Below are 8,720 nucleotides of genomic sequence, written 5' to 3'. Positions count from 1 at the left end.
TTAGAGTCTAGGACCTAGCAAGATTGTAGAGGAAATGGCAAAACTTCAGAGTCAGAAGGATCTGTGTTTGCAGCCTAGCTTCGCTGCTCCTGGGCAGTGTGACTTGGGAATGTCACCAGCTTTAGTTGTTTTGCTTATAAAATAAAGGACAATGTTATTTTATGTCAAAAAGTTGTGTGGATTAGAGGAGCCCATGTAAATTCTCCAATACAGTGCTGTGCATATGTGTGTGCTAAGTCACTTCAGTCATGTCTGATTCTTTGCGATCCCATGAACTGTAGCTGGCCAGGCTCCTCTGTCCATGGGATTCTCCAGGCAAGAACACTGGAGTGGGTTGCCATGCTCTCCTCCAGGAGATCTTCCCAACCCAGGGATCGAAACCATGTCTCTTATGTCTCCTGAATTTTTTTTTTTTTAATGGTTTAGTATAGTTTATTAAGCTGTGCCATAGTACAGACACTGGGGCTTGCCCATGGTGCTCTTAATGTACAAGGCCCTGATGTTCTGCCAATTTTTCTTGAGCAATGATACCAGGAAGTTGACAGCTAAGTGGATGTAGTACACAAGCTCATCATCTGTCATCTTCAAGTGGCCAACAGCCACTGCCAGACACAGCACCTTCTTCATCTGGGACTTGATCGTGGACTCCACTTCATAACTTTGGCCACCATGCTCTCATTGTGGGTCAGCAAGGAAGGGAACTTGCCAGCCTTGTTCAGGCCTGGGTCCAGGATTCGGGGGATCTGCTTGATTAGAGACTCTGAAGCCAAAAAGGCACCATATTGCTTGGCCAGCTTCTTGACCAGTTTCTTATTCTTGTTGAGTTTTTTCAGTGCCTCAATGTCCATGTGGGGGATATCCACAGCCTTGGCCTCATCACAATGCTGCTGGTCCCCCAAGACACACATGGAGAACTTGGGGCGGGGAGTGGACTTAAGCCTGACGGTGCCCGAGAAACGTTTGTCCTTCTGAGGGTCATAGTTCTTCAGGCTGATCTGAAGCTCCACCATCTCCAAAAACTTTCTGCGGTTGTGCTGGTTGCCATGCAGGACTTCCCACACTGCCTCGTAGAGGGTGTCGCGGGAGACTTTGCTGCTCATAGTTCCCTACGCCGCGATAATTGGAAAAGAGCATGTCTCCTGAATTGACAGGTGGGTTCTTAACCACTAGCGCCGCCTGGGAAGCCCCAGTGCTGCACCTACCATGTGATCATTTTTTTAACATTTAAAAACATATGTTTATTTATTTGTTTACTTTGACTTCTCTGGGTCTTTGTTGCTTTGTTCAGGCTTTCTCTAGTTGCAGTGAGCAGGGGCTATTCCTTGTTGTAGCCATGGACTTCTCATTGTGGTGACTTGTTTTGCTGTGGAGCCCAGGCTCTAGGCACGCAGGCTTCAGTAGTTGCACCACACTGGCTCAGTAGTTGTGACACACCGGCTTCATCGCTCTGTGGCGTGTAGAATCTTCCCACACCAGGAATTGAACCTGTGTGCCCTGCGTTGGCAGGTGGATTCTTATCCACTGTGCCACTAGGGAAGTCCCACAAAACCATTTTTATACCTTCCGAAGTAGTGATAGGAAATTTCTTCCCAAGTCAAGAACATTCTGTGGATTCCATGTCAGTGAACTTCTATGAGATTTATTTAAAACCCCACGATGTGGACAGAGCCGTCAATATTAATGAAAATAAAGAAAATGGCCACTGAATACATCTAGCTGTAACTCTACAGATGATGCTTGATCATACTGTGAGAAAATCTTGCCCTTACAAGATGATAATATTTTAGATGATTTCATGAGTCTTTTTTATTTTTTATTTCTCTGACTGTGATTTTTCTAAGTTAAGGAATTTAGTTAAAGGAACAATTCAAACTTATGTTGAGGTAACCAGGAAAAAGATTGTGCAACTAACCTTTTGCTGTGCTATTAGTTCCATTAAAACCAACTTATTAAATATAAGCCTGTCAGGTCCAGGGAACAATGAAAATTAGAAATAAAGTGTCAGATCTTCTAGGGGCTGAGCCACGAAATCATCACAGCCATGATTTTCCCAGAGCTAACCATTCCTTGCACTCTAGCACTTATGAATCATTACGTTATTGTTTTCCTCTTAATGTCTGCTCTGCATCAATGGTCATAATGGATGGAGATTGATGAAGAATTGAAATTTAGCAGCAACTTAGCAATTAAAATGTTCAACTGGTCTTTGTTCTAGCATTCCCTGGTGGATATGGCCCTGTTCATTAATCTGCATGTTGATTACAGCCACTGTGTGCTATCGATCTGTGTTTCCCACACCTGTGATTGTAGGAGTATTAAGTGCCATGGGCATCTACAACAACTCACACCTCTGAATTTACTGCTGCTGACAATTATACAATGAAAAAAATTATAGTCACTTTTTCTGCTGAATTAAAGATACCTAAAGGAAATTTTCAAAACCTGCCTTCCTTAAATTATCTTAATAAGTATTTCACTCAGTACCACAGATGTGGCACTAAAATTGTCCAGATAATGAAACATATTTCCTTACTGACTTACTTTATAAATTTCAGTTAAGCTTTGGTTTTGTATTCAATTATTAGTGACTCCATTACATTAGTTCTAAATTTCTCTCTTCTGTTCCCAACCTTTTCCTCTCTGTCAAGTAGTTAACGATGTGTAAATCAACACTTAGGTGTGCTGAGAGAGCATGTTATTTCAAAGGATGTGATCATGAATCTTTCTATGAAACAGCTTTTTAAAATGTGAACAACCATCCTGAAATGTGTATGTTTATATCAGCTTCCTTAAGGTGGAATATACCTCAAAATAATTATAATATGAAGAATGAAGCTATTTTAATTGTCACAGAATGAAGTCTTTTTATAGATACCATTGATTGAAAAGAATGATTTTATGAGATTTTTATTTAGTAAACTTTAGTTAATAACACAGGTACTATACATGAATATACACTGTTAAACTCATCAGCAGGACCTATAAATACTTTCACTTAGGTGTTTGCTTTCATCACTGATGAATTTTAACAATATAGTTAATTTCCTGAGTCCTGTTTTAACACCAGTAGTAGCACCTACTAACTCTTAAACATTCAGATTTCCTAGCGATAGAACATGGCCTTTATACATGTAACTGTGTTACAAGGATGAGAGGGGTGAGATCATACTTAGCATTTCAAAGTAAAGATAATTTTAGATTGAAGTCAAATGCTGAACCCATATTAACAGAAACCTGATGCTTGCATAAATAAGTGTGCTGTAAATTTTGTTCTTCACTAGAATTTAGGCATTATTGTCAAGTTTCAAAACAGTGAAAATAAATGATAAATTGACACATTTTTAACATGTCAAAATCATAGAGGCCAGGAGAACAGAACAAGTTATCATTCAAGAAGAGACAACGTCTTCTGACTACTGCATGTGCCCTACTGTTAACTCAACAGCTTATCCCAGTGCTTTTAAAAGCCATTCTGCTGAGTCCAGCTCCTAAATCAAACTGCTCATTTAGATGTAAGGTCACTTTGTAAAATTAAGACAGCACAGGTCATATTTCACATTACTGGGTATTGTTTTAGGTTTGGGAAAGACCTGTGAATGGTCTAAATCATCCTACTGAATTACTTCATATTTTTAAAATATCCTATATGTTTTCTGTTTATTCTTGAATATGCCATTTAGAGTTATTTTTATTAAGTTTTAAATTACATCACAGTATATACTAAATTCTAAAGGTCATCTTTATGACCTGAATTCTCTAAAGGTCAAAGACTTCTGTTGTAGATCTCTGAGATAAATTCACCTGGAGATATTATAGAAGCAATGTCAAGCTGATTGAGGTGCAGCAGCTGCTTCAATGGGGTATAAATTGAGACACGTTTCAAGGTTTCACTTGTCAACAACAACAGAATCACTCACTTGCATGACACTGCTCAAATCCCTCCTTTCCCATCACCAAACTTAACCATTTGTTTGGGTTAAGAAATTTCCTTATAAGACTCTTGCTAAAATTACAATGTCTTTCCTGGCAGAGGAATAGATTCCTTCTCATACCCATTAGATTAGAAGGGGAAAAAAAATAGACCTAGGCCAAGAGGAACCTGTGTTGATTGGAAGGAAGAAGAGAGGGGATTGGCGAGCTTCAGACAATTAAAGTATAGATATGAAGAGGACTTCTTCCTGGATGACTCAGCAGGAACGAACACACCTGCAACAAGGAGACACAGACTTGGGTTCAATCCCTGGGTTAGAGTAGGAAATGGCAACCCACTCCAGTATTCTTGCCTGGAGAATCCCATTGGAGAGAGGAGCCTGGGCAGTCTACATTCCATGGGGTTACAACTGACTGAGTAAGCGTGTCTAAGCACCTGAAGACGTGAACAGAAAGGAGAATAACACATACAGAGCTTGAAGGTTGAGAGGAACAAGAACTGAAAAGCATAAGCTGATGTTCTATTGAAAGCATTCTCATTGTTTGTAATTTTTTTGGGCCTCCCAAAAATGGGTCACTCCTTACATTTTTTTTAATCAAGTAATCAAAATACATCAGGTGTAATAATCACTTAAAAAATGGTGTATTTATTCCTAATGTTGTTTACTCAGTTCAGTTCAGTTGCTCAGTCGTGTCTGACACTGTGCGACCCCATGGATTGCAGCACGCCAGGCCTCTCTGTCCCTCACCATCTCCCGGAGCTCACTCAGACTCACATCCATCGAGTCCGTGATGCCATCCAGCCATCTCATCCTCTGTCGTCCCCTTCTTCTCCTGCCCCCAATCCCTCCCAGCATCAGAGTCTTTTCCAATGAGCCAACTCTTCTCATGAGGTGGCCAAAGTACTGGAGCTTCAGCTTTAACATCATTCCTTCCAAAGAAATCCCAGGGTTGATCTCCTTCAGAATGGACTGCTTGGATCTCCTTGCAGTCCAAGGGACTCTCAAGAGTCTTCTCCAACACCACACTTCAAAAGCATCAATTCTTCAGTGCTCAGCCTTCCTCACAGTCCAACTCTCACATCCATACATGACCACAGGAAAAACCATAGCCTTGACTAGATGGACCTTAGTCAGCAAAGTAATGTCTCTGGTTTTGAATATACTATCTAGGTTGGTCATAACCTTTCTTCCAAGGAGTAAGAGTCTTTTAATTTCATGGCTGCAATCACCATCTACAGTGATTTTGGATCCCAAAAAAACAAAATCTGACACTGTTTCTACTGTTTCCCCATCTATTTCCCATGAAGCGATGGGACCAGATGCCATGATCTTCTTTTCCTGAATGTTGAGCTTTAAGCCAACTTTTCACTCTCCTCTTTCACTTTCATCAAGAGGCTTTTTAGCTCCTCTTCACTTTCTGCCATAAGGGTGGTGTTATCTGCATATCTGAGGTTATTGATATTTCTCCTGGCAATCTTGATTCCAGCTTGTGTTTCTTCCAGTCCAGCGTTTCTCATGATGTACTCTGCATAGAAGTTAAATAAGCAGGGTGACAATATACAGCCTTGACGTACTCCTTTTCCTATTTGGAACCAGTCTGTTGTTCCATGTCCAGTTCTAACTGTTGCTTCCTGACCTGCATACAGATTTCTCAAGAGGCAGGTCAGGTGGTCTGGTATTCCCATCTCTCTCAGAATTTTCCACAGTTTCTTGTCATCCACACAGTCCAAGGCTTAGGCATAGTCAATCAAGCAGAAATAGATGTTTTTCTGGAACTCTCTTGCTTTTTCCATGATCCAGAGAATGTTGGCAATTTGATCTCTGGTTCCTCTGCCTTTTCTAAAACCAGCTTGAACATCAGGGAGTTCACGGTTCACATATTGCTGAAGCCTGGCTTGGAGAATTTTGAGCATTACTTTACTAGTATGTGAGATGAGTGCAATTGTGCAGTAGTTTGAGCATTCTTTGGCATTGCCTTTCTTTGGGATTGAAATGAAAACTGACCTTTTCCAGTCCTGTGGCCACTGCTGAGTTTTCCAAATGTGCTGGCATATTGAGTGCAGCACTTTCACAGCATCATCTTTCAGGATTTGAAATAGCTCGATTGGAATTCCATCACCTCCACTAGCTTTGTTCATAGTGATGCTTTCTAAGGCCCACATGACTTCACATTCCAAGATGTCTGGCTCTAGATTAGTGATCACATCATCATGATTATCTTGTTCTTGAAGATCTTTTTTGAATAGTTCTTCTGTGTATTCTTGCCACCTCTTCTTAATATCTTCTGCTTCTGTTAGGTCCATACCATTGCTGTCCTTTATTGAGCCCATCTTTGCATGAAATCTTCCCTTGGTATCTCTAATTTTCTCTAAGAGATCTCTAGTCTTTCTTATTCTGTTGTTTTCCTCTATTTCTTTGCATTGATCACTAAAGAAGACTTTCTAATCTCTTCTTGCTATTCTTTGGAACTCTGCATTCAAATGCTTATATCTTTCCTTTTCTCCTTTGCTTTTCACCTCTCTTCTTGTCACAGCTATTTGTAAGGCCTCCTCAGACAGCCATTTTGCTTTTTTGCATTTCTTTTCCATGGGGATGGTCTTGAACCCTGTCTCCTGTACAATGTCACGAACCTCATTCCATAGTTCATCAGTCACTCTATCTATCAGATCTAGGCCCTGAAATCTATTTCTCACTTCCACTGTATAATCATAAGGGACTTCATTTAGGTCATACCTGAATGGTCTAGCACTTTTCTCTACTGTCTTCAATTTGAGTCTGAATTTGGTAATAAGGAGTTCATGATCTGAGCCACAGTCAGCTCCTGGTCTTGTTTTTGTTGACTGTATAGAGCTTCTCTATCTTTGGCTGCATAGAATATAATCAATCTGATTTCGATGTTGACCATCTGGTGAAGTCCATGTGTAGAGTCTTCTCTTGTGTTGTTGGAAGAGGGTGTTTGCTATGACCAGTGCATTTTCTTGGCAAAACTCTATTAGTCTTTGCCCTGCTTCCTTCTGCATTCCAGGGCCAAATTTGCCTGTTACTCCAGGTGTTTCTTGACTTCCTACTTTTGCATTCCAGTCCCCTATAATGAAAAGGACATCTTTTTTGGGTGTTAGTTCTAAAAGGTCTTGTAGGTCTTCACAGAACCGTTCAACTTCAGTTTCTTCAGCATTACTGGTTGGGGCATAGACTTCGATAACTGTGATATTGAATGGTTGGCCTTGGAGATGAACAGAGATCATTCTGTCGTTTTTGAGATTGCATCCAAGTACTGCATTTTGCTTACTCAGTCTTAGATTATTGTGATGATGTTGGCATCTTCTTTTAGCTACTAGTGATAGTGCTGCATCTCAGCTCATCTACCTCAAAGCTACTTAGTTTGTGAGTTTGTGCAAACACTATGATTTAAAACAAATGAAACTCTTCTCTCTGCCTATAAATTAATACTGATTTTACTATTTTAAACTCAAAACAGGTAAAATCTTTATTCCCTATCATTTCTTTTTACCTAGAATTTAAGTTCCTCCAAAGAAAAGTAAAATGATATTGTTGCTTGCCTAAACTTGATTTTAATTCATCATTCTCTTGCTGTGGTATTTTAACCTACTCTGTTTAATACAGTGCTTACTTTTCATTCTCATGTACCAGTATGAAGCAGAGAAGTCAACAATATTATTTAACTCTACCGTATTCTCAAAATAAATAGCTTAATGTATAATAATTTAATATGTAAAAAGTAAGTTGTAAGAGAAATTCTCATTTGAGAATCATGAATTCCTTTCAGCTGTCATCTACTCCCTTTTACCCCCATGAGAGTGCAGCAGGAAACCAGACTGGACAGATCTTTGTTGAGGCTCCCAGCACCGAAAAAGAATCAGAACATCTGCTAGTCTTCTTTTGTCTGAAACCCCTGAAGTACCTTCCATCACAATGTCTTAGTGATCAGGAGCAAGTTAGCTCTTCCTCAGCCTCTGAGACCCCAAAGTTAGTCCCTAGTCATGTCCGACTCTTTCTGACCACATGGACTGTACCGCTCCAGGCTCCTCTGTCCATGCAGTTCTCCAGGCAAGAATACTGGAGTGGGTTGCCATTTCCTTCTTCATGGGATCTTCTTGACCCTGGGATCAAACCTGGGTTTCCTGCATTGCAGGCAGTTTGTTTACCATCTGAGCCACCAGGGAAGCCCCCCTGAGACCCCAAACATACACATTATTCCTCCTATTGAAAAGATATTGCAATAACAATTATTCCTAGAATCTCCTTGACATCAGGAGCCCCCGTAATTGTCCCTAGAACTTATGTACTTTTCAAATATTCTTCTATTTCATAGAATACAAACTGTCCTCTCTGGTGCCTAATCTCTAAGTATAGCGTTATAGGGCTTCTCTGGTGGTGTTAGTGGTAAAGAACCCCCCTGACAATGCAAGAGAGACAAGAGATGTGGGGGGGCGGGGAGAGTTTCAATCCCTGGGTCAGGAAGATCCTCTGGAGTAGGAAATGGCAACCCACTCCAGTATTCCTGCCTGGAGAATCCCATGGACGGAGGAGCCTGGCAGGCTACAATCTGTGGGATTGCAAAAAGTTGGACATGAGTGAGCACACAGACACACACACCTAATTACACTCTATCACTTTTCCGGACACTATAGGGCTTCCCTGGAGGCTCAGCTGGTAAAGAATCTGCCTGCAGTGTGGGAAGCCTGGGTTTGGTCCCTGGATTGGGACAATCCCCTGGAGGAAGGCATGGCAACCCACTCCAATATTCTTGCCTGGAGAATCCCCATG

At 40.8% G+C, this 8,720-nt stretch overlaps 1 pseudogene; it reads right to left on the bottom strand.

Annotated features, from left to right (window-relative positions):
* Positions 1-435: 435 nt before the first annotated feature.
* Positions 436-1,100, bottom strand: LOC128048071 (60S ribosomal protein L10a-like; annotated as a pseudogene).
* Between the last annotated feature and the right edge of the window lie 7,620 nt (positions 1,101-8,720).

Source organism: Budorcas taxicolor, chromosome 5 (assembly GCF_023091745.1).
Source record: "Budorcas taxicolor isolate Tak-1 chromosome 5, Takin1.1, whole genome shotgun sequence".
Taxonomy (NCBI): Eukaryota; Metazoa; Chordata; class Mammalia; order Artiodactyla; family Bovidae; genus Budorcas; species Budorcas taxicolor.
Note: the sequence above shows the minus strand (reverse complement) of the source record. Positions and strands in the feature narration are given on the sequence as shown.